Below are 26,808 nucleotides of genomic sequence, written 5' to 3'. Positions count from 1 at the left end.
CAAATAATTGTTTCAGCAGTCAACTTAAAAGGATGGGAATGCTGGGCTTCCTTTGTGGCTGGTGCCTTTCTCCTCCCTGGATTTAGAACCAGACAGTGTTGTCTTTTGGTGGTGCAAACTGTGTGAATACTTCCACTGGGACAGGTTTGGACTAACTGAAGTGATTGGCCTTTGCTAAGGAGGCAAAATCAGAGCTAATATATCCCAAGCAGGAACCAAACAGCTCTTAATGCCAAGCCAGCCTCTCATTCTTGTTTTCTTGCTGTCTCAGGACCAGAAAATAATTTCCTTAAAGACCAATTTCTCTATAGCTGAGATTGCATTTGACAGTGGGAGTAATGCAGAAGTACTGAGTTCTGAGCCCTTTGGCTTTGCAGTTCTGACAGCCCTAATTTAGTGCAGATAGATGGTGCAAAGAATGTGAGTAGGAGGCATAGAGGGGCAAATGGGACAATGTATGCCACGTCTGTCACTGCTGCTGGCTTCTACTGAGTGTCTGCATTGCACCTGCCGATCATTCAGTGTGTTTTCTGTAGCGCTCACCACTGCAAAATGTTGATGATTCAATATTAAAAGCAGTCTAAAAGTGATGATCTGTCTGCATCGTGCATTCTGAAGGGGTGGATGGGTGGATGACCTTGCATCCAACTGTACAAAACATATGTCTAGACAAATGAGAGAAGCCTGAAGAATCGACATCTTTATACTGCTGTCCATCCCTCCACCGAGCCTTGTGCCATCTGCAATCTTTATCAGCATCAGCACTCTCTTCTTCTGAACTCTGATAACGTTGTTGAATGGCTCAGACCACAGAGAGATGTATCCCTGTGCTGTACTCCTTGGAGCTCTCAGACTACATTCTTTGCCCCTTTGATTTCCCACATGCAGCTGCTGCTTGCCCATATTTGAGCCACAGGCTGAGTGCTGAATCACTTTTTATAATGTCTTGTTTAAAACAACATTTTGTGAATATTTTTCTTATTTACTTTGTCAACTCCACTGCTTTTTGCTGAATTAATCCATAATCGCTAAAACAGGTAAAGCTTTGTAAGACCTGTATTCCATTACATCAAGAGGATCGATGCCTTGTGAGACTTTGGTTTTGTAACTGGTGGCATGTCATCATGATTTTATAATAGTCTTATCTGGAATTGATGCTGTGTTGACCCTTTTTTCATATATATCATCTGCAGATTGTTTGAGGGCTATGGAAGCCAGAGGACCATCGCCATGTGGAAGAACCCTGCCTAACTGACATCCAGAACTCGGAGTGGCTCCAGTAGAAGATGCTACAGCCTTGACCTGCCTCCATCAGGCCTTGCCTTGTGTCATGGCTTTGAGAGCTCGTGCACAACTGGCAGTGTCCACACCGGAGTGAAGCCTTCACATTTTGGAATACCCAGAGTGCCTTAAGGTAAGAGACCATAGATGAGACAACTCCTTCCCTTAATTTCTTTGTACTTTGGTAGTGTTTGCCAGCTCATCTTTTGTATTTCCCAACTTAGAAGTTGAAGTATTTCTCTAGTTAGCACTTTCTGCAAATGATATTGTAGTATCACAGAATCACAAAACAGCTGAAGTTGGAGAGGAACTTAAATACCATCCAGTTTCACCCCTTCCATGGGCTGAATGCCCTCTACCAGATGGGGCTGCCCAGAGCCCCGTGCAGCCTGGCCTTTGGCACCTCCAGGGATGGAGCATCCACAACACGAGCAGTAGATTAATCTCCAAGCACTTAATGTACATTTCTAGTAGAAGAGACTGAGGAAAGGTGCCTTACAAAGAGAAAAGGAAAAGACTGCTCCACAATTACTTTTCAAGACAAACATTTCGGCACTTTGCCAGAAAAACGTGAAATGCTGCCCATCAGCATCAGCTGCAACATGCATCCTCCCCCTGCAGCCTGTGCCACTGACATCTTTCAGGCCCTTGAATAAAACTCAGGAACAGTTGTATTTCAAGGAATAGCCTGGAATTCTTTGATTCATTGCTTGTGTGCAGGCTTTGTGAGATGCACATAACTGCATATGTTATTACGCTTGAAATATTTTGTATGCCGTTACTGCATGTTCACAGACCAAAACTTGGTAGGCAGGTAGGAACCTGAGAAGGAGGAGAGGCATAAATCAAGGTATAAAACTGCCCTGAGTAGCATTTTGTGTTTCACTGTTTTGACCCGGAATTAGAGGATAAAGGCATTTTCCACTGGTGCATTGCTTTTTCCTTTCTCCGTGTGTCTGTTTTGGGCCCGTTGGAGTTCTTCATTAAATCCAGAATCTGTATCAAATGAGCTGTAGTGTGCTGCAGCACATAAAGGTTTCAAAGCAACAATTACTCTATTATTTCAGTAGAGATTACCTGTTTGAAATGAAACCCACACTGACCTGGTCCTCACTGTGATACTGATAACAAGCCACGCTGCCCCGTCTTTATCTTACCTCCTACAGGGTAATCCTTTCTTCTGGAGCTTAATTCTGCTAATAGCACCCTTGACTGGTTGCCAGACAACAACCACAGGCAGGTGAAAAATGAATGGCTCCAGTGTGACCGGCGATAACTGCTAGAGAGGTTTTATTCTCAGAGTTCCCTCCAAAACATACAAGTCGACTGGTGGACAATCCATTACATTCCTTGTATGCTTCTCCCTCCTTCAAACTGATTATTCTGTGATGATCTCTTCTACGGTTTCAGATTCTCTCTTTTTTTTTTCTTCCTCCTCCAAACAACAGTAAACAGTAATTCCAGATGGTAGAAATTACTTTTAAATTAAACCAGTTAATACAGAGAGTGTATGCTTATCTAATCCCCCTTTTTAAGTGGTGAGGATACAATGCAAATGGGTAAAACTGATGTGCAGTGAAGGTATGCAAAACAGTTTGAGATTGCAAAAGGTTTTTTTTTCCTCCTTTTCCTGATTTACTGTCCATGAAAATGAATTATAGACTCGCGAAGAAAACAGAAGTTTTTATTTGCTGAACTCAATAGGCTCCTTTCTGGGGACTTGAACTCTGCAAAGTGCTGAAAAAAAGATTACTGCATTCCACTGACAATTCTGTTTGAACCAAACGGGAGGGAGGACAGTTTGCCGTGCTCTGCTTCCCAAAGAAACCACAGGGCTCTTCGCTGTCCCTCTGCTCCTCTTGATAAATCATGCATCCCAGCCTCGCTTTAATTTTAAGCAGCTCCTCTTCAAACCAGTGAGTGCAGGAGATACGTAGCACAGTGCAGGTTTGTACCATGCAGGAATCACAGAATCATAGAATTGCTCGGGTTGGAAAAGACCTTAAAGATCATCGAGTCCAACCCAGCCATCCCATCCTAACCTGACAGCCTCTGCTAAATGAAAAGCCTTTATCCGACAGAAAGTGGTGCCGATGGGCATCGTTTCACTTCAACCAGTGGATAGGCAGAATTTGCATCGGCTGAAGACTTAGGAGGGACTCACTTGTTTTTCCAAAGTGATTTTGCTTTTACCATTTGAGTATTTGATTATAAGGCGACCAGTTAGTGCTAAGGGGGGAATATGGTTGGCTTCGCTGGAAAGTATAAAAGTATTCACTGTTCCTTCAGGGAAATCATTTTAATAGATAACAGCATGTTGTACAACGTTTCATCAGTGATATTTAGATCTAAATTAGGAGCAGTTGTGAGATGGGTTGCCGATTTTCTTGTGATAAAAGGGAAATAGTTCAAGAAATACGGACCAGATGTTATCTTAATCCGATCCTCATGTACGAGAGCACACTATGAGACAGTAATAATAGTCCCTTCTACCTGTTTCTAATTTTCCTTCTCTGCAACACCCCCTGTGAAAAATAGATTAAACCAACACATCATTTATGAATCGGCGCTGGGCGGGTTTGAGTTTGCATGGAATGCAGTGTGTGGAGGTGCAGCGCTGCGCCGTGCTGCATGTCTCACAGCGCTCGTCTGACAGCGCCACTTCAGACAGCAGCTCTCCGTGATTTAAAAGGAGAGCGGCCAGTTTGGGTTTGAATCAGGCTTTTGGTTCAGCATATCCTTACACGGTTTCAAATTTGTCATCGGTGTTTCTAGGCTGTGTATGTTATACAATCCTCAGCAGACCGAAAAAGAGGGAGTTGATCCTCAGCTGCTGTAAATCAACACTGATCCATTGATTTAGATGGAACTACACTGATTTGTACCATCTCATGGTCTGGACGAAGTATATTAACTTTCCCCATGAAAATCCTTCACAACAAAAAGCTCCATTCACAGTCCTGGTGGATAAACAGTAATTAATGTGTCTCTGTTCTCGTAATAATGTTTAATACCTGCATCATTTCCTCCTTGCTGGAGCAGTTGAAACATTACTCTTGGCTTTGACGTAAGAAGTCGAGTGCTGCGCATTTGTAATATTTGGGACAGCTTTCTTTGTAACTCTCCATCTGAGCTAAAACTTCTGCTTGAATACTATGCATGAGGGGGAATGGTTTCAAACTGAGACAGGGGAGGTTTGGATTGGATATGAGGAGGAAGTTTTTCAGCCAGAGGGTGGTGAGGCACTGGCACAGGTTGCCCAAGGAGGCTGTGGATGCCCCATCCCTGCAGGCATTCAAGGCCAGGCTGGATGTGGCTCTGGGCAGCCTGGGCTGCTGGTTGGCGACCTGCACACAGCAGGGGTTGGAGCTGGATGAGCACTGTGCTCCTGTGCAACCCAGGCCACGCTGGGATTCTGTGATTCCATCAATGTGTAGCATTGCAAATGAATTCCTCCCTCTGTTAATCCAATAATTTTTTATATTGGGTCTGTATTCCGAAGCCCTGCAGATCTTTTGAGGGCCTGTTTTTGCATGAAATGCTCCGAGTGAGGCAGTGTAGTAAGACGTGAGAGGTGAATCAACAGGAAGAGGAGAGGGTGGGATCGTAAGGAAAGGCACGAGAAGGTGCAAAAACAGGGTTTGCGTTGTCACATGCCGTGGGACTGCTCACATCAACGGGAAAGCTGTCATTTGGGATACGAGTGCTTCAGAAACTTGAGTGGACAGTTTGGCTGGCAATCAAAATGAACTAAAGGAGAGATTTAGATTGGATATAAGGATGAGTTTTTTTTTACAGTAAGGATGGTGAGGCACAGCACAGGTTGCCCAGAGTGGTGGTGGATGTCCCATCCCTGCAGACAGCCGAGGTCAGTGGACGGGCTCTGAGCACTGATGGAGCTGTGGGTGTCCCTGTGCATTGCTGGATGTGGGACCAGAGGGTCTTGAAGGGTCCCTTCTAACACACAGTTATTTTGTAACTCCATGAAGCGAAGTGTGGAGTGGATGAAAATAGTGATAGGAGAGAAAAGCTACGCGGCAGACAACGTGTGGGTTGGGAAGGCTGGAAACACTGCAGCAGCAGAGCTCAGTACACACATCTGAGCAAAATGCAAACTGCAGCCTGGAGATCTCCGTGCTAAAAGGCACTGGTGGTGGTGATAGTGGGGTATGTAGGTTAATACTGAAAGCGTGCTATTAGTAATGACCAAAGACCTTTAGCCTCCTGTCCAAAATCCCTTTTTACTGTATGGAACGGGAAAGTAAACTCTATCATGTTGGGCTATTTAGTAAGCTATTAGTGCATTCATCTTTTCATCATTTGACAGGTGGAAGTAGTAGTCCAGCTTTTAGTTTTAATTATAAGGGATTCCAGATGTAGAATAGGACATAAATTAAAACCAGATCTACTCATATGTCTTTTCAAAGTAAGCCAACTTCAAGGTATCTGCTTTTCATTTCAAAACGTTATTAAAGCTATTACTAAGAAATTCATAGTCTTTGCGTGCTCCAATAATTGACACCTTTAAAGTGACTAAACAGATTTAGAGTGTGCAGAAAAGTAAATTTGTCTTAGAGAATGACTCTAATCATCCATTTACATATAATGGACAAATCAGTGTTTGTGCTGCCGAGGGGAGGTGAGCAGCCTGTCTGATGGCTCTGACTGCTCCTCCAGCCCAGGCGGCCGCTGGGTGTTAGCTTGGTTCTGTGCTGCTCTGCTGTGCGAGCGAGGAGACAGAATGAAGGCCTGACCCAGCACCAGTGGAAGCCAATGGGAGGCTTTTGATGAGCCCTCCATCGCAGCCTCCTCCTCTCTCATTGACTTTCTGTTACGTTGTGTCGGAAGTGGCGTTTTTTGAAAGAAAATTAAATCCAGAACTGCTTTTTTTTTTTTCAGTGGTAGCGTCTTTACCCCCCAGCTGTAACCAAACCTGCAGATTCCTTTCTCGAAACCCTTTATTTCCTCAAGACCTATTTATCCAGTGGTACGGTATGACCATGCAAATACGCTGTCCGTCTGACTTCATAAAAAGCCTGAAGTTTCCAATAATTAGAATGATAGCTGGCAAGTCTGATAAATTAGAGAAATAACTTGTTTGGTGTAAACTGAGCCTGTTTCTGAGGCAGAAATGTTAGGCTTTTATCCTCTGGAGTGTGATTGAAAGGGTGAGAAGTTAATTTGGCAGCTTCGCTTCTATGGTTTCATAATGTTTCTCCTCCCCCCTCCCCTCAGCTTCAGGGAAGGACTGTGATTTCAGTACTTTGCGCCTGCCCTCATACAAGGCAAGAGCATGACCCGAAACGAAACCCCTCTCCCCAGGGCACATCCTGAGCAGTAACAGCTTGGCTCAAGTGTTTCTTATGAACAGCCGTCCAGAGCACTTGATCTAAATCATGCCATTTCCTTCACAGTATGGCACAGTTAACAAGTCAGTGCATCAACACAATCTGCAGATGGCAGTTCAAAAGGTGCACGTTCCCCAGCAAGATAAAGGGCAATGAGTTCCATGGGTTAGCTCATTACTTGGATTCAGGCAGGGGCTCCGTAGGGGTGTGAGGGAGGAAAAGGGGCAGCAAACCTGGAGAATGCACGTCTACACAAATAAAGGCAGCGTCGCAAGGAGCGTGTTAGTGAAGGAAAGTGCAAACAGCTCGCAGAGAATGGCTCCCTTCAGAGGTGGCAGCTTCACCCCCGAAACACAGGATAGGGGGTGTGACAGCAGTGGCAGTGCGCAGTGCCTGAGTGCCATCATTTCTGCTAGCAGACACAGTGCCCTTTCCCAAGCAAAACCCCGGACAGGAGAGGCAGAGAGCCATCGGTGAGGCCTGGAGCTCTGCACTGCATCCTGCCTGGGAGTGAACTGAGCTCTGTGGCATCACAGAAGGGTTCTGTGAGAGTGGTGTGCTCTCCTGTGCAAATGGCATCGGGGCTGAGCGTCCAGTGGAGAATCTCCGAGACATATTGGTCCTTTAGACTTCAAAACAAGCCTAAATTGGAACCATATTGCTGGAATGCTTCTTAGCTAACATTTATATTACTTCAGTTACCAAATCCAGACTAAGTCCCAGGACTCGGCAGGGGAGGACATAATATATTAGGAAGTAAGATGGGGGTGTGCACCTCTGGCCTCCTATTTTATATAAATGCACAAAAAGTTTCTACACACGAGCAAGGAAATTAGTACAAGGCCCTAAAATGCTGATTTCCAGTGGCAAACGGGGGCAGCCCGCCGCCCCCTCCCCTCGGCCCTGACCGTTCTGTGCGTGCCATGCCTTGGGGATAGTTTGGGTTACTTGGGGCAGGACTGTCGCATAGAAGCTCAGGTATCAGAGCAGATAATTGTACACATATAGCTAGATACAGTGAATTGTCAGAGGATGAGATACATCTCGGGAGACCAAACAAGCCTCCCCTATACCGAGCTTTGTAAGCGAATCTCTTTGGGAACTATCAAGATGGTGCTTTACCACGATTTTCACTGCTGGGGGAAAAGGAACTCTTCCGAGATGTTTGTTTGCTAGCTTGGATCAAAAGCTGGCGAGTGAAGGCTTTTTTTTCTTTCTGCACTCACATTGGTATGAATGCACTGAAAGGCTGTATCGCATCCTGCAGCAGGGGAGTTCGGGGCAGGTTAGCATAGAGGGGAAGCAAACCCCCTTCCCCCACTCATAGCTTCCCATCTACAAGGGATGACTTTGCGGTGAACTCCCTGCTCTACCTCGCAATGCTTTTGGAGAAACAGTGCTAAAACTGGGAAGGGCAAACCCTGAGCGGCTGTAGGCAGAGGTGTTTTGAACTGAGTTCATTCCTTGTGTGATCTGCTTGATTCAGTAAGTTATGCCAGAGAGAAAACTGGCTCTTGTGTGATCGATGTGTCGTGTCTCTTTGTTTAGCTTATCAAACAGGTGCTTAGCAACAGCATCTTCCTCTGGGTTATCAAGGAGTATTCACTTGTTTCTTTCATTATCTTTGCTTTAAGGATAAGCTGTGCTCAGTTTAAAAGTGTGCTCACTGGGACATGCGGGTATGCAGCATGTTTTGCAAGGCACTTTCTGTATCCATTTCTTACAGCAGCGCCTGCAACTGCTGGATTTCTCAGTTCAGTGAGATGAACGGAGGCTCTTTAGCCGCAAGTCATGGATTTTTCCTGCTTTGGTGAGTTCAGCCTTAAGCTAAAGCAGCTGAAGGGGGCTTCAGTGAGGAGTCAAACTCAATTTCATTAGGAATGCTCCCGTTTCTGCTGAGATCAGCAGAAAACAAGTGAGCCCCAAAGGTCTCAGACCTGAGCTGTCAGGCAGCAGCCTCCATTCAGCAGGTTGTTCACAGCTGGCGCAGAGCACAGCTCGCTGTCCTGTGTAGATGGTGGAGGGCTTCATTCATGAGATGTGCGGCAGCCCCAGCTTGCCTCATCCCTTATCTCTGTATGCTTCACAGTCATTGCCCGTAGAGAAAGTGTTGCTCTTTTGTTTGGCTACTTTGCTTTCTTAGGTTACACCTTAAGTTCGGCTCAGTCAAGTACACCTGACAAACAAACGTGCATGACTTATGAAAAGGATTATATGACATGGTTGCTTGTAACAGCAGGAAACAGACCTTCACGAATTAAGTCCCCTCCATCCTCCCGTGGCTGTGATTTTTCTCCTAATGACGACTGTCAGAGAAGAGCATGGTCTGTTCCAGTAGTTCTTGCTGATCAGCATGCTCGTGTTTCTTGGAACTGCAGTAGAAATGTCTGGTGTTGTGTTGAAACAGAATCCCAGACCCTCGCAGTGCCTTAGTCTCCCAGAAAGCGTTCTGCATCTTTATCATGAGCCATCAGTGTTATGATAGCACAGGGAGGCCCTGGGGACTCTGGTGTGCAAGGAGCCATATGCTGAGACATGAAATAAAGAGCTCCATCTCACACAGGCAGTCAGCAGCAGAGCTGGCACGCAAACCGAGGTCTCCTGCCTTCCAGTCCCATGCTTTCATTGTGAAATCACTCAGTTCTTTCAGCTGGAGATCCAGGCTCCATTCTTAGCACTGTAGTTTCTCTGTGCCTCATGGAAACACCAGGACTGGGCTTTACAGACTCTCTGCAACTCTATCCCTTCTGGGCTGTAATTGATTTGGAGTCAGGTGGTGGTGTAACATAACCCGTATGGAATCTGTTGGTGAAGCTTATGGCCATTCAGGTAAAAAAAAAAAAAAGATGAGAGGATAGAGGAGGAGTGGGAAGTGCAGTGTTTGGTGCTGAGTTCTGAGGTTTGAAGCTGCGATGTTTTGAAGGAGAAAAACTTGTAGATGTCTTGGGTATTGAGAAATCTGCTTTACCAGCTCTGGCACCATGCTCTTGCTCAGCTTGCCCATGGCAGCTTGTGCTTGCATTGAAGAACCTACAGAGCCCAGCTCTGGTTAGTCTTTAAGCCGGCATGAAAATGCAGTGAGCTGTAGGATTCTTCAAATATGCGTATTTATATATACATGTAAGACAGATATTGAAAAGAAAAAAGAATTGCCACATTAGTGGCTCTTTGTTGCCTGGTTGTGTTGATGCGGAAAGTCTGTGAACATCTCTCTTCCTTTAGCTAAATTTCAGTGGTATTTGTGTGGCTAGGGAAGATTTTCCAGTGTGGCTCTTGGGTTTCTTGAGGTACTGCAGTCAGTTTGGCGTTATTTGTAGATTGGAATTGCCGGCTCTAGACTGAAAGTCATGGAAAGTCGTGGAAGTCTTTGACAACCTTCTGCCCACAGAAAGGCTGTGGGTGCCCCATCCTTGGAGGTGCTCAAGGCCAGGTTGGATGGGGAGCCAGGTCTGTAGCCTGAAGGAGTGGTTGGCAGACCTGCCTGCAGGAGTGGGTTGGAACTCAGTGTTCTTCGAGGGCCTTTTCAATCCTAGCCACTTTCTGATTCTATGAATGGACAGAAAAGATCTTCACTGACAGAACTGGATATTCTGATCTGGTAAATTCATCTGGGATGACATACACGATCAGTCAAAAAATTGTTCTTTCTGACCAAAGCTTCCCTTTCCCAAGTTTTGTAGATATTCTTTCAAGTGCAAACCATTTTCTAGAAAAGACTTCTTACCTCGCCACAGAATCATTGAACACAAAAATTATTTCTGTTGTTGCTGCCACGACTGTCACCTCTCCTCTTGTGTGCAAAAGGAAGAGAGGTAGGCAGGTCCTATCTCTGGGCTGTTAGCAGGAGTCCTTGGTGTAAAAGTAATTTCTCCAGAACAAAAGGGCAGGATTTTTAAAGATGAATATTTGTAGCACTTATGAATTCTGTTGGGCTGCCTTTGGAAACTGGAGGATCCCCAAGTCCAGATCCAGCCCACCCCACCCTGCCCACTGCCCACATCCCTCAGTGCCACATCTCCAGTGTTCCTGAGCACCTCCAGGGATGGTGACCCCACCACTGCTGTGCCACTGCAGCACCGCTCTTTTGGAGACGCTTTTCCTAATATCCGACACGGTGGTGCACAAGCAAATGATAGAGAAAGTCATGAAGATCCACATTTCTGCCACGGTGTCCCAGCAACTGGAGATGAGCTGGAAGGAGGGAAAAGCAAAGTGTTTAGTCCACAGGACTGCCATATGCTTCTGCTGACTGCAACAAGTGGTGAGCAGGGAAGGGGTCATACTTTGTTCTCTTCAGCTCCTTGGGGTGGTGCAGGAAGGACTGCACTCAGGGCTTTGAGCCAAAGCTCAGCCTCACCCTTCTGTCCACATCATTCATGGTAAACGATACCAACATTTCTCTTTTCCTTTTGGATCTGCTGGTCTGTAGCACAGGGATGTTATCACAGGATGCCAGGAGTATTTCTCTGCTGCCAGGCAGGCTTTAAAGTCTACAGCCATGGTGATTGTTGGAGGCTGGCTGTTAGAAATGGGGTGAGACACAGAATCAGAATGGTTCGTGTTGGAAGGGACCCTTATAGGCCATCTTGCCCAGCTCCCTTGCAGTGGTGAACAGGGATGTCTACAACCCAATCATCCAATGTGTTCAACACAGATGGAGAGGAGTCAATTCTCCCACATCTATTGCTGGCTCTGGTCTCTGTTGGTGGGATTAAAAACCAAGAGAAGGACATCATCCTCAGCATACCCAAGGATCTTGTCTCAACACTGAACTGGATCGGAGCAGCTTCTAGCTCTGGATAAAGCTGTTGCCTTGGAGCTGGCAATCTGGCGTTGGTTCTGCTGCATGACAGTCTCTGGACTGGCAATCCCACTGCTGCTATGGTGGAGAAATTGGGCTGAGAGGAGGAAGTAGTTTTCCCAGCAGCAGCAGCAGCCGGAGAAAGCAGCAGCTGTCTTGCTGTCCTCTCCTGTTTCCCTAGCAGCAGGAGAAGCAAACCAGATTATTCACAGCTCTTTTCCCTTTCCCTTCTTCCCTGGCCCGCAGCCCCACCTCCATCTTCAGAGGTGCCCCTGACTTCTGCAGGTGACAACACTTGCTGTCACCTGTGGCAGATGACATTTTATCTGGCTCATAATTTGATAATGACGTCCTGTTTATCAAACTTTCTCCGGCCATTTCATATGGATAGGAATTTCCTTTTCCATGTGCTGCTCAATCCCAGTGTTGTAGAATAGCACAATATTCCGGTCTGCCGCTTGTTTATAGCTGCCTTTCATCTTCAATTATTCACTCTATTTTTGCAGTGGGTAACTGAATGATTCCTGTATTCAGGCCAAATCCCACTTGTTTGGTTCATGTGAGTAATCTAAGAAAGCCTGACGCTGTTCCCTGATCTGTCTGGGAATGCTTGCATGACAAGTGGTCCCCAGGCATGGAACCTATGAGCAGGAGCAGAGTCCTGAAACTGAGCCCATCTTCCTATCACTGCATAGGCAATGGCCAAACGCAGCCCTCCCAGAGTGTGGCTCTAGCTCTAGAAAGTCGTCCCATTCACGGGCAGCTGGATAGCATTAGTTTTTACAAGCCATTGGTACATAATGTGGAATATACCAGCTGCCTTCCTGTTTTCAGGGAGGGGTGAGACAAGGCCTCAGGCCGTTCCAGTTGGGCTGTGCTCCTGAAAAGGGCAGCTAGAGTAGGAAACATGCAAAGTGAAAAACTTTCCCAGTTCTTACGTGCAGCTGTCATCAGTAGCACAAACAGCCTGGTGCTGCCAGAGCTGCTGAGCTACCCGCTGCCGGAGTCACTTCATCCAAAATTGCTGCCCTGCTCTGCTGGCAAGCGTATTTCGTGTGGATGCCTTTGTTTTGCTGAGCTGCAGGATGCTGATCTTGGTTTGTCTCAAGATGGTACTGCAGCCTCTCCATTATTCATAGAATCGCAGAATCATTGAGGTTGGAAATGGCCGCTCAGATCATCAAGTCCAACTGTCAAGTTGATACAATTTTTTCCAAACAAGGGTCTAAAATGAACACAGACCGAGGTGTTGTGGAGGTGAAGTATTTGAATTTAGGTTCATTAATTTCTCTCTGCCACTTCCATACCTCCAAGGGATCGCTGCCTGACAAGGGAGGGCTGGTCTGCTTTGAGATCGTTTCCTTCAGACTAGGGATACCTGGTTCGACTTTCTGCTCTGGTACTGACTTTCTTTGTAAGTCTGGTAAGCCACTTTGGCTCTCCATGATTGTCATGTGTGAAATAGTGGTAATAGTCTTCCATTAACACAGGTGAATGATAAGGAATTAAAGAAAAGTTAATGATTAGCCATTATAATGTAGAGAGCCCAAGGGAGAGGAGTATCCGCCCTGAGGAGATGAACTGCTTGGGAAGGACTAAGGCAATGAATAAGATAGTTGAGGTTTGAGATGAAAGGCGTGGAGGTATGGAAAAGTAGGCAGGGTGGGGAGATGTAGCTGCTGGGAAGGATTTGGGATAGGCAGAAGCGAGATGAAAGTGGAGGAGGATGAATGGGAGAGTCAGATGTCACAGTGTCCCAAACTGAACTGTTTGTCCCTGGGACCTATATTTGTCTTACCTGTTTGTTGTTTTACTTGCATTTCCTCGAACAATGTCTTCACTGGCTACTTTTACAAGGTCTAAATACGTAAGTACCTAGCTTTTATATAAATACGTGCACTCTGGGGTGTGAACTGGCAGTACCCACTTGGTAGAGCAGTGGGTTTACAGTTTTGAATGCTGTGCGGTGCTTGTAAATTAGTTGCAGTACAACAGTTCAGACCTCCGGTGCCTAAACAGAGCAGTTTGGCTGAGCTCTGACCATCTGGGCTGTAAAGAGAAGGCAGTCTGTTAACAACTGCTCCTTCTACCACTTGTGCAAGCCCTATAGCTTCCAGCTTTGCCTGTCTTTTCCAACACAAGGAAATCAAACACCAGCCCTTCAAAAGGCTCTAGCCAGGACCAAGGAAACTACAGAACTGTAATACAAACGCTCACATAGGTCAATCAGTAAGAAACAGTTGATACCTGCATGAAATATGACATACTTGAGCTAACATGATTCCTGTGAAGTCCTATCTTACAAATGTCTTGGAGTTCTCTGGAGGGATCAATGAACAAGTGACTATCAGTGACCCAGCAGATAGGGGATTTCCACAAGACTTTACAGCAAATCTCCCACCAAAGGAAATTCAGCAACCATGGGATAGTTGTTTGCACAGATAAATGGCCAGCTTGAAACAAGAGGATGCAGAGGCTGGAAAAAGAGGTTGGTCAGCTCTCATAGTGAGGGAAGTTCAGTGGTAGAATACTGAGCTGGTGCCAGTGCTGCTCAACATATTCGTGTGAGGACAGGGGAGAAGAATTAGTGAGAAAATGTGGTGAGGATTTAGTCAGGGAAATAAGATTGGTAAGACTCCTTATACCATCATGTAAACCCACCTTTTGCCCCTTCATCCAGTGTGTTGTACAACTTTGGGCCCTCGTTTGGGAAAAAAAAATGAGAGCAGGATAACAGGGCTGGGATGGTGGTTGGTTCTCCTTAGTGTGGAAAACCTGAAGATTGATGTGCAGAGCCGTGTTGATAGGGATCAGCTCTTCATATATCAGCATGAGAGCTAGAGGGCAGCGGGAGCTAACTCAGCTAATGAGTGCTGTTCAAAGCAGACAAAAGAGGCAGGTAGTTCACCTCTGGAGCTCTGTGTCAAGGGATGTGTAGATGGATGTAGAAATAGGTTTCCAGGAAAATTGCACAAATACTTGGAAGAGAGATTAGTTTTTTAAACAGAACCATGAAATCTACTAGGCAGGCAGAGTTGGAAGCTGGAAGAGTATTGAGGCAAATGAATTGCCCTGTTCTTGCTCTTTTCAGGATGCCTCCTTAGTACCATTACTAGGAAAAGGATCGCTCGCCCTGACCCAGTATAATGATTCTTATTTGTTCTCACTGTATGTACTTCATAAATCAAACATTCATGGGATATTCAGATTCACACACAGCCTTTTACTTTAGTAGATCAATACCTAACCTTGGTGGTGAGGGGGCAGTTCAGATCTGGAAAGAAAGAAAACACAAGATGTAGAAGATTTACCACCCCCATCTGGCTTTTGAATAGCTCAACAACTTTCCATGTCTTTTCAACACTCCTCCCTCATACCTCATTACAGGGCTGGTGGCAAGGTATTTTCTTTCATCTGCTCATTCATTTGCTCTACAGAAAGTACCTCAAGTTCTTTGTAAGGATATCTCACTAGGATTCTAGGATGGGTTTTTCTCTTTGACCTTTTCACAGCCCTGGGGCATTCACAGAGAAATCGTGGTTGTCGCAGCTCATGTGAAGAGACAAGAAATTCAAATCCAGCCGTAAAGATGTTTCCATAGGCACTGCTATCCAAGAGACCTCAACTGTCTGCATAGCTACAGGAGATGCAAAAGCAGAATCCATGTGGACGACACATCTTGAACTAGAATTACCATATGGTAAATAGCCATTCTTTATTGTCTTGTCAACAGTTAAGGAACCTGCCCTGACGTGGAGGCTTGGGGTATTGCTGACAGGGTTAATGGATGATCCTTGGGAGAATACTCTTCTTCCCACTTGACACTCAAGTCACTTTTCTTAATTGTAAAAACATCTGTAAGAAGAGCAGAATGAGTTGTAGGTCTTGACAGCTGATTGTCTCATGACTCATCGCGCGAAGACAAACTTGTCTTATGCTTGTCCTCCGTCTTCATCCACAGCCTTTGCCAAGAGTTGTTATCTGAATATTGCTTAAATTAAAGCATTCGTTTTCAGGTTTTTCATCTGAAGCCTTTCCTCTAGAAAGAGAAGAGAAATTTCAAACCTTGGCAATAATAAGATCTTGAGTGTTATTTTGGATGGAGGTAGGGTAGTTAGGAAGGTACTCTGCGTTTTCCTACCTTTGTGCATAAGGATTAAAGAGGAAAGCTGTTACTGTTCAATTTCAGATCAATATGAATTAGCTTCTGCATGAAGAGATGTATTTTTTTGCTCAGATGTTAATACTTACAGAGAGGCCACATGCAGACATTAACAGCAACTTTTCCACACCTGAGCTACTTATCTAGCTTCCCAAATAATGAGTGAAGAGAATTAAGATGTATCAGTTTCTTCCCATAATGGCAGCCTAAAACAGCTCAGATGATTTGTTTCCCAAATTGCCCATTTCATTTGTTTTCCTGACAAGCCCAAAGATAGATGTCACCAATGTGAGTATCTAAAGTGACTCCAGTAACCTTTGTTGATTATGGAGTTGGGTAGATCTTGTTTCTCAGAGACTTTTCACTTTCCTTGCTGGGAGGGTAGCTCTGAAGTCCTTGCTTAATTTATACCTTACTGGGAAAGGCCTGTCAAGGTATAAAATAATTAATGAAGTAGGCTTTTTTAATCAATTAGAGAAATATATATGGAGACCTGCTAACTGGAAGCCAAATACCAAAGTATTTGAACTGCAAATGAGGCTTTTTAATGAAAGCAGTATTTAATCATGAAAACAACCTGAGGACTGTAGCTAGAGAGCGAATAGATCCATGTTATGTTGCTTCTGTAAAAGGTGTGTTTCAGACAGCTCCAAGCAGCACTGCTCAAATGGAAATCATAGTGTTCAGCACAGGGGTAACCTGGTAAAAGTTACCGACCTGTGATATATAGGAAATCACAGAAGATGATCTAATAGTTTCTTCTGGCCTCAAGCTCTATGAATCTGTGAGCTTGTATCCTCTGAGACTGGCTGCTAATTCTATTCCTAAAAGGCAGAATAGGCAGAGGCTGCTTCAAAAGAAGGATTGAAATTTAGTTATTGATATCCATTGCCCTTTAGGGTCATCTTTGGATAGTTCACACCCAGCTTCTTTCCTCTCATAGATTTTTTTTTTTTTTTTAAGGCCTGTGAGCGTAGCTGGAGCATTTGGGAAAGCATGGTTGCATATGGTATCCGCTGTGAGAATGTGGTTTTGTGACAAGTTATTCACCCAGATCCCAGTTACCACATTGGCAGCAACTTCAGGGCGCCTTCTAAGTATGAAAGGCAGAAATGGTGACTTCAGACTGTTTCTGGAGGAGCACAGAAATGCTGGAGCTGTAGGTGCCCCTGTCCGTTGCTGAGAAGTTGGACCGGATGGCCTTCAAAGGTCCCTTCCAACTCAAATGATCTATGATTTGTGTTGTGTTCAGAGCTGTTCAGGATTTTAAAGGAGGTACAGCCATCAGCAGCTGGGCTGATGTACACACGTCTGGAGCTGGCAAAGCGAGGCTTTTACCCACGTTTATTTTCTATAAGGACAGTGGGAATCAGAACTCTTAGAACCTGTTTCCCACCCCGGTGCCATGCTGGGGCTGCCTGCGTGTACTTCCATTACGCTCCTGTTGTGGTTTGGTGTTGTTTTCCATTTGCCTGGGAATGTTGTATTCAAATTGCCAAGAAAACTAAAACAATTGATGTGAAATCTCTTGCAAAACAATAATCAAGAAAGGATGTTTGCAGGAGGGAAGCAATACTAGCTGATGAGCAGGAAGAGTTGGAGAATGCTGGCTAAGTCCTGCTGTTTACAAGCTCTGTGCATCCACACCTGTGGGTTAGAAATGCTGTCATCTGAGGAATGGCCCCATATTACAAGAAGGTCAAGCACCAAGCAGACCTAATTAAAAGCTCATTACAAGAGACAATCTCCATTAACATGCCAAGTTTCATGCAAATCCATTAGCACCAGGGCTCTCTTCGGAAGCTTTAAATTCCAGTTCTGTGCCCCAGGGACTGGAAGCCGTAGCAGGTTAATTTGCCATTCTCAGTCTGTGAACATTAGGCACAGTCCTCTTACTTTCTGGATTATTTCACATTCCAGCAAATTAGTTTTATCCGTTCTGAGAACATTTTAACAAAGAAAGTTCTTTTGGCATCACATGGATAAAATAACAAGGGATAAAAGAATGACCAGTTCCCCCAATCAGGAACAAATAACTTTAAATCTCTCCTGAAAATGCAGCCTTTCCTGTTATTCCCAGCCCCCTCCCCCTTCCTTTCATTTATCTTTCGGCAGTCGGATTTTTTAATTACGTTTCTGCAGCCAGATTCCCCTCCCTCTCTCTTTACGAGGGTGCTCTCCAGAGCCGTGTATTTTCTTTATGCCATTGTAGCAGAACTTGACTAAAGATCTTCAAACTTGTTAAGTATAAAAGTTGGTAAATGATACTATTGTTGGAGTGAAGGGTGGGGGGAGAGGGGGAAGGCAGTTTATCTGGGGTGGCTGTGGGGGGGAAGGGGGAAGGTTTAAAAAAAGGAAAAGAGAAAAGGCTCAAATGAACTGAAATGGATCAAAGTAAACAGAGACATCTAAAAGCTTTTGTAAGTTAAAAGTGGCTATCTGTTGCAAGTCCTGCCTCATTAACTACTGATAGAAGCACTGTCCTGGCCTTCAGATACCCAATGCTGGCGGCCTACAGCAAGATGAACTCCGGGTTGTTCGCTCTGCGCTGCCGCGCACAACTGCTTAACCTCAACCTCCCCAAAATGTTTGTCCAGCCATGGCAGATCCCAGCCCTGCATTCACTGCCTGCTCAGGGAAAGGAACAGACGTTTGAAGAGGAGGAAAGGAAGGGGAGAAAGCAGGGAAAATGCCGTGAGCCCGATTTGTGCCAATCCGGCGCATCTTCTTTAGAAATGAACAGATGAGGGATGGGGATCAGCCTCCTGGGTCCGGGTTACGGAGCCGCATGTGCCGTCCTTGGGCTGAAACCGGGCAGGGAGAGTGGGGAGGGATGGGGGGGGAGCGCCGTGGCTCTTTGACTAGGACCAGATAGGTCTCTGTGTAGAGTAATATTACAGCTCGCTCTCTCATAAACAAGCTGCATGCCGGCTTCTAAAGAGCCCATCTGGCATAGCTTTGAGAATGGCAATAATTACAAGCTGATGATGGACATGGAAGAAAAGCCCTGCTGAGCTGGCTCATAAGGAAGTACAGGCCAGGACTGTAGGGAAATTACAGGCTAAAACCCTTTCTAGTTTGGGCCTTTTGGTGTTCTTAATCACAGACCTTAAATGTTGTAATAAACACTGTTGCATTTTATTGGCCAACTCCCATGACAGGCAGATCTCTTTTATTTTATTTTATTTTTACTATTCGTTAGCTTTAGAAAGCAGTTCAGGAACAATTGTTTGTTAAGAGCGGGTCTGTAAATTTACTGTTCTTCATAAAAGCGATCCAAACAGCAAGAGTCCCTTTTGTTCCTCTGCAGTTAAAAAAGGAACAAGAAAGTCAAAGGGAAAAGGGATATTTTCGGAGTTCTGCTTAGCCCTGTGCACTGCGAGGTCACTGATAATGCCTTGATTTGAGATTACTGGCGAGGAAAAAGAATCTAAAACGAGTTGTTAAGCTTTTTAAGTGAAACTCCCATTGATTTCACCGGCTGTGGAATTCCGCAGGAAGGAGAGCAGGTTTGGGCTGCAGGAGGTGTGGGTTTGTCCCCGTGCCCAGGAAAGTGCGTGGCATTCTTGCCGACTGCAGTTGTGTGAACAGAAGCACAGAGGCCTCATCTGTGCCTGCGATCTCATGGGCCACTGTGATTTCATGTGACGTTGCTGAACAGAGGGGAAAATTCCAGGCCATCGGGTTCTGTGGGGCTCTGTCCCAGTGTGCCTCACAGGTACTACACGCCATTTTCAGGGAAAAAGTGTGAAGTGTATTTTTACATTGGAACACGTGAAACACAACAGCACTGATGCTCCAGGGCACCTGAAAGGGCTGTGATTTTACAGCAAGGCGCCTCTGGTCTTGGCAGCGGGTCTGGATTGTAGAATCACTGAATTTGTCAGAATACTGTCCCATCCGGGTCTCTAAACGCCTGTCTGTCTGGGCTCTGTCTGTGTAGATACCGTGTGGCAGTGCCACCTCTGCGGACAGATGGGTTTATAGCGGGAGCACACAGATGAGACGGCTGGAGTTCTGCTTCAGAGGGTCTACCTGTTTTCCCAGACTCATTCCTTTCTCCTTTTCCTTCTACGGAGTCTAGAAGATCAAGAGTTAAGCAGTTCTGTGAGTTTTATTTGACTCGAGTGCAATAAATCTCCCAGGGTGACTGATGGACTGATAACTCCCCAAATCCATTCAGCGCTCTGTGTGTCAAATCAGCAGTGACTGCGGAGCACCGCCGGTCATTCTCAGTAATGCTGTTTTGACAGTTTGTTGTTTATTACAATTTAACACGCGTAATTTGTTTTCTCGGAGGAAATCTGCCTTTATTTTACTTCTTTTCGTTTTATTTTATTATTTTAAGAGCATCAAGCGTGCATTAGAAATGCTGCACAATGCAGTGCATTGGGTTCACTGCTCCAGTTGATGGTGGAAATGCACCGCTGTTTCTGCAGGATGTTTTCTTAGGAGGTTCTGCTCCTTGAGATGCACCTTTGCCTGCAGCTATAGCTGCGTGTTTCCAGGTCGGTTCATGCTGGTCCTCTTTCTGCTGCGGTTCCCTTTTCACAGACATACAAAGCTTTCTGTTTCACCTACAGCTGGTTGTGTCCTAACACTTCCTATCTCTGATGGCCTATTTAGTCTCCCAGTTTTTCACTTGGGCGTTTGTTCGGGCATTGCATTTTTTCTCTTTCTGTCACACAGCGGAAGCAATGCGCAGTCAGGCAGTGGAAATTTACCTATCTGAGTGCAGCTCTTTCCTTTCATAAACTTCCTTTGGCTTCTTAATCTGAAACTTGCTTGTCAATGTGGAATGATTTCTTTATATTTAACTGTCTCTTTCCGATACAGACTAGAATTGTTCCTAACAAAAGAAGCATGAATTGGTGGAAACTATATATTAAACGCAAGGCTATTTGTCTAGTTCTCATTAGGTTGCTGAGTGAGAAGCCCAAACTCCTCTCTTTTCCCAAGGTACTCAGATATCCACCAAGTGCCTTCATCCCTTAGCCTCGTTTCCTCTCCCAGTAAACCCGCTTCCCAAAAGAATGCTGCTCTCTCTGCTCTTTATACTGTCAGCAGTGACAGCAACCAGCAACGCTGACATTTCGCATTGTTTACAAAGGATGAGCGCCAACAAGGCATCTCTGATCATTTGATAAACTCTCCTAACCCTCTCCCCCCTCCCATCCCTCTGCTCCACTGACCAAACTAACCTTTTCACAGTACACTGCCTGTAATCACCAGTGAAAGACGCTAACCAGAAAGGATCAGAACTCGAGCTAAACACAAACAAACCAGCAAAACAGCTATGAAGATAAACTACTTACTACCAACATTGCTCGGCCGGTGCTGCAGCCCGGGAGAAACGGAGTAGCTGCAGGCAGGGGGTGGGGAAAGGAGAAACCTAACCCTAAATTCCTCACGTGCATGTATTTTTCATATGAATTTTAAAATTGCTTGAAAAAACACTCTAGCATAGCATTAAAATAGCTTTCTTGTTTACTGTCATAATCCTGTGTGTTTAATATCCTTTTCCCCCTTCAGCTCCCCCCATTCCTGCAGAAACTCCCGCCAAGACAGTGGTCAAACTGAGTTCATAGTTCCTCATAATGAGCCCCGAACTAATGCCTATACCAAAAAGAGTTACTTTGCAGTCATCCCATGAGTTTGACTGTTTTTCCCCCCTGCAATTCCTAGTGCACCAAGCAGACACTCTCTTTCTTTCCATTCTGTTTTCCTGGAGGTGAGAGGCAGCCGCGCACAGAGCCCTGTCCTCTCATGAAGGCAGCACTGATGGCCTTTGTTTGCCAGGAGTGCTGATGTGCTGAATTACTATATAAAAATGGTTTCAATTCCATCTAAAAAAATTGCATCTGCTCTTCCAGCTCCTACCTGAAGTAGCTGGATATTGGGCTTGCTCAGCAAGCAGAACTTTTACTGCGGAGTTTTCCAGTGCCAAAGACTTGGATACAGATTTGAGGACAGTGTGATTTTCTTCCCATGTGCTAGGGTGCATTCGTTCCCCCTTTTCTTTTGCATGATAAGAGGGCTGGTACATGGAAAGCAATAAGTCTGAGCTTGGGTCTCCAGCAGAAACTCAAAACTTTGATCTAAATCTTTATTTCAGGTAGTAAGAAATCCTCTCAGCAACAGAAAATCTGGCTCTGCAAAATATCTTCCCGTTCCTGCAGAGGTCTTGTCTGCTCAAAACCAGCCGTGCCGTGTTATCTCAGCATGGAATTAGTCTCTTCAATGACTAAATAAATTTCATTTATTCGTGTCACTTCTGCAGGTGCTGTTGATTAAACCCTCCTATGGAATCACCACGAAAGTAGCTCTGCCACTCCTATGGCCTTTGGTCTGGCTTTGTCATCGGCTGGGAACTGAACGCCTGAGCCGTTTCTCTTCGTATTTCTCTCGTCAATTTGCTGTAGCATTGTGATGGATGAACTGGTTCACACCTTAGCCCAGGAGCCTTCATCCTTGGCTGGAAGTTTTATTGAAACATCAGCACAAATAATAATCCATTGCTAAATTCCGAGTGCCTGAGGTACCTATCCTTGTCTGATCTTGAAGAGCTTCCACCATCAGAAGGGTCTCTAGAAATGCTGTTTCATTGGTCAGCTGTTGCAATTGGTCAGGGAAGTATACGGTATTTTTTCCTTCATTTACTCAAACATCAGTTCTTTATGGCTCTCTTTTTATGTTTTTTATGGTTCTCTCTGAGTTTTCAGATTTCACAACATTCTCTAATCATCGCACTACAAAAAGCTGAACCTACACAAGTACACCTGAATGCCCCATGTGGTTTAAGGAGTACAAAATGCTTGTTTCAAGGTATGCTTCAGTTGGCCGTACTGGTTTTCCTGCCTTCCCTCTGTATCAATGTAACATGTTTTTATTCAGCCAGTTCCACACAAAAGTGGCCATTCATGCACTTACGACGCTCAAGCTGAAAAGGATCCATATGTCTGCACTGTTTTGAATTTTCCCAGAAGAACTGGGCATATGCTTCTGTGCACGAGTGTGCATGAATGCCTTTTGTTTCCTCCCAGCTCATGTCAGTGTAGGTGTATCTCAGGGAATTGGTTTGCCCCAGTACTCGCAAGAAATACAGAATGAATAGCTGGAACAAAGCTGAGTGCTGCATAGACAAATGCAGTTTGATGTATTGACAAATAGGAATGGACTTCAGAACTGCTGCTGGGTCTCATCTGAAGGTGAGAGCATAAATATTTTGCAAAAAAAAAAAAACCCCTCAATAAGAATAAGGCATATATGTAGTTTCTAAGCTAAATTATTTCTGAAAAAGGAGATGCAAAAGAAAAGGAGGAACACCACTGCTGTTTGCTTTTTTAAACATTCACAGATAGGAAATGCTGTATAAAAGTCAGCCTCTGCTTTTTCCAAAATACCCCAATGGGCAGTGAATGCAGCTGCTAAATGTGCAGCAGAATTTTTGGAAAGCAATTTAATGCATTTGGTGAGGAGAGACTGTAAATTAGCCTTATCAGAGTAAGTCTGAGCTATTGAAAAACTGCTTCCGTCCCCACAAATGCAGGGAAGATCTATAGATCATAAGGCCGGAGGGACACTCAGGGGTGTGCTGCTCCTAACATGCAGCATGTTGGCCAGTGCTGTGTATTCCTGGAATTATACCCAGGAAAACCTATCGTTTGAGTCAGGAGAGACAGTGCCATGACTACAGTCACCTGTCTGCACTGGACAGAGATGGGAGCAAACAGCACGTGTTCATCAGTGTGTTGCACACTCACTGCAAAACACTTGGGCTTTGTTCTGCTGCTGCTGAAGGTTGGATATTAGGAAAAAAATGAGACTGGATATAAGGACAAAATTCCTCTTCAAAAGAGCAGTGCTGCAGAGGCACAGATGCCCAGGAGAGGTGGGGTCATCTTCCTTTGGAGGTGTCCAAGGGCAGTGGATGTGGCACTGAGGGATGTGGGCAGTGGGCACGGTGGGGTGGCCTGGGGTTGGGCCTGGGGATCTGGCAGATCTTTTCCAACCTGAATGATTGGATGCTTCTGCGATTCTAAAGAAATTAGTGTTCCTATTTTTTCCACTGCAGTCCTCTTATCTCGCCTTCCTTTTGTGTTTCCATGTCTCAGTATCTCATTCAGGCTAAGGAGACTCTCCTGGGTAGTTAAGTGCTTGCTGTTGCTTTATCAGAGGTGAAAGGGCGCATTGGAAATGCAAGCCTTTTCTGTTGTGAATCAACGTGCCATTGTGCTTCTGTGTCTTGCACAAGAATCTAGGTGTGAGCACAGCCACAGCAGTTGACAACACTCAGGACTCCAGATGTGGGGACTAGGCATGGAAAGGCACTAAAAGTGCCCAAAGCAGATAAAAACATTTAAGAAATAATTTCCCTGCACTCACATGTGCTTGTATTATATCAGTCCCAAGAAGCCCCATGAATTAAGATGAGGTGAAAAATGCCAGTAATCCCTTGCCCTTTTATCTCCGCTGCAATGAAGTCATGTCTTGCTGTTTAACTTACATGTTACAATTAAGATTTTTACTTCTTGATGTGATTCACTGCAGGGACTGTGGATTCAGAAAGTTTTCAAGGGCAAAAAGACTCAAGTCAGAGGAGCAAGTGGGTGGAAATGGAGGTCTGCTTCCCAGTTATTTATTTTCAAGTTGCACTTAAAAGAATGACAAAAGCAAGTCTTGCTTCCATCATCATACAGCAATTGGAAGTAAGAAGATACTTGCTGCGGGGCATTAGCACAAGGCCCATAACTCAGGGGAAGATGACTTCAAGGAGTTATTAGGGGGAGAGAAATAAAAAGTGAAGCCCTTGAAACCAGCGGGATAACTGCGCTTGGAGCGTAGTTTCTGTTTGTTTGGATTTGATGTTTAAAAACATCAGCTCAAAATTCATGTCATTAGTGCGGAGAAGTATTTTACAGTGAGAGCTAAGAGAGCAATAATCGTATTTAATGTCATTTGTCATGGGACTGCATATAGCCTCTCAACCTGCTCTACCTAAAATGAAGTGTCTTTCGCTAGGCAGAGCCAGCTGTTCCCTGGACGCCGGACAAAGCTGCTTTCTGCTTTGTAGATTTTTGCTCTATTGCATTTGCAGGTGCCTCATATTTAGTCACAGACTGCAAATAATCAGAACTTATCTGAATAAAATTTTCCTGACTCTTCTGCCTGAATGCTCTCACTGTCTGCTCCCAGCCAAACTGCCTTTCCAGTTCTTTCCCCGACGTCTCTGCGCAGTTCATCGCTCTGATTCCACCACTGGGGCATGGCAGTGTTGGTCAGTGCCTTTCCCCTGACTGTGTGCTTCTGTGCAGGCCGGTGGCACTCAGGTGGTGACACAGGGAGTCCTGATGCGTGGGGAGGGGAGCTCGCCACGCTTTCCCTCTTGGGTTTCGAGATGTCCCTACAAAAAGCACAGTTATTAGGTCTGGATTTGACAGCACGTGGCTATGGAGATTCTCCTTCCTACTCATTTAGAAGGTGGGTTTGCTGATGTACTATAAGAGAACAGCTGCCACAGTGGTTGCTCTGGGGCACTGGATTTTGGCTAGCTTAGCCTTGGTGGGCCAGGTGAAGGAAAAGCACATGGCAGCGCTTTCTGGGGTGTGCTGTTCCTAACACGTGGCATGTTGGCCAGTGCTGTGTATTCCTGGAATTATACACAGGAAAACCTATCGTTTGAGTCGGGAGAGACAGAGGCATGACTGCAATCAGCTGTCTGCGTTGGACGGAGATGGGAACAAACAGCATGTGTTCATCAGTGTGTTGCACACTCACTGCAAAACACTTGGGTTTTGTTCTGCTGCCACTAAAGGTTGGGTATTAGGAAAAAAATTTGGATTGGATATTGGGAAAAAAAATATCTTCCAAAGAGCAGAGCTGCAGTGGCACAGCTGCCCAGCAGTGGTGGAGTCACCATCCCCCATCTGGGGGGTGTTCCAGCGCCATGGAGATGTGGCACTGAGGGATGTGGGCAGTGGGCAGGGTGGGGTTGGGCTTGGGGATCTGGGAGGTCTTTTCCAACCTGAATGATTCGATGGTTCTACGATTCTATGACTACAGTTCCTTTTCAGCCCCAGCTGTTGCTATCAGCAGCAGTTTAGCTGAAGAGCTCCGTGCTGCACTGCCTGGACTGTCCCCTACTCAGCAATATTTCCCAAGATTTGCAGTAGTGGGGATCTGCAGCAGGACAACCACTCAAAGCTGCCCTGTGGTCCCACGCACGGATGCCCAGCTCTGTCTGTCTGTCTGTCTGGCCTCCTCCCCAGCAGGCTGTGCTGCACAGGGGCACAGCCCCATGGCAAGCAGGTGGCCAGGGCTCTGTGTGCGCCGTCCATCAACAGTGTGCTTAGGCCTATGGATGCTCAACCTTCCATTTCCCCACCTCTGTATTTAGGAAACAGAAAAGGAAGCTCCTTTGAAACGAACCAGTTCCCTTGTGCTTTCGGAGTTTGGAACGGTGGTCATTTTAAAGACTGCTTCAAACAGAGTTTACTGGAGTTGTATAAATCTTTGCTTTAAATCCACTGTAAATACGTTACAGAATCTGCCAAATGTGCATTAAAATATTTTGCTTGAGATATGCCTATATCCAACCTTTTGGTTTCTAAGAGCCTTAATCAGTAATCTTCAAGTAGGAAGTTATTCATCTTTATTGCCAGGCAGTTCTCAGTGGTGGTCGTGGCAACAATCTTTTCATTGCTTCTGTGTTTAGTTGTTCTTTGACATGATAGAAGTCAGCTGCAGTTCAATGAGCTCACTATTTGTGCAACTTAATTGCTTGCTTCCTTTAATATGTACTCAATTTTTCCTTTTATGAGCAGGGTTGTTGGAAAAATTAAGCTTAAGGATATAGCTATCCACTGTTAATTAACCTCCTTCCCAAACACATTAGTAAAATAGGTCAAATGACTGTTGAGTGTTAAGTGTACCATTACTAAGGTATTTCTCAGCTGGAAAGTGAACCATGTATTGGATAAGACAGGAGTTTCCAGAGGAGCTTCAAGGACGGAGGTGTCCGTATCGCCCTGAAATTCAATTAGATCTGCGTGCCTAATTCCCTTAAGCTGGATTTTACAAAAGCTCTTAGGAGTGTGCGCTAAGGAGTTTTGATTTGGTGCACGTTTAGGGCATACTTGTTTAAAAATAGACAGAACCTGCTTTCTTTGTTGCTGTTTATTTAATTAAGCTTGATCTTTGGTTGCAGTGGGACGTGT

General features: G+C 45.2%; 1 protein-coding gene across 1 annotated transcript in view; it reads left to right on the top strand.

Annotated features, from left to right (window-relative positions):
• LOC122158030 overlaps positions 1–26,808 on the top strand; it is a 105,148-nt gene that overhangs the window by 8,084 nt on the left and 70,256 nt on the right. Inside the window, exons 2-3 of the transcript XR_006168111.1 lie at positions 1,194–1,414; positions 21,873–22,417. The gene's annotated coding sequence lies outside the window, so the exon portion shown is untranslated. The remainder of the gene's footprint in view (positions 1–1,193; positions 1,415–21,872; positions 22,418–26,808) is intronic.

Source organism: Centrocercus urophasianus, unplaced genomic scaffold (assembly GCF_019232065.1).
Source record: "Centrocercus urophasianus isolate 14NV4802_14NV808 unplaced genomic scaffold, USGS_Curo_1.0 seq_14, whole genome shotgun sequence".
Taxonomy (NCBI): Eukaryota; Metazoa; Chordata; class Aves; order Galliformes; family Phasianidae; genus Centrocercus; species Centrocercus urophasianus.
Note: the sequence above shows the minus strand (reverse complement) of the source record. Positions and strands in the feature narration are given on the sequence as shown.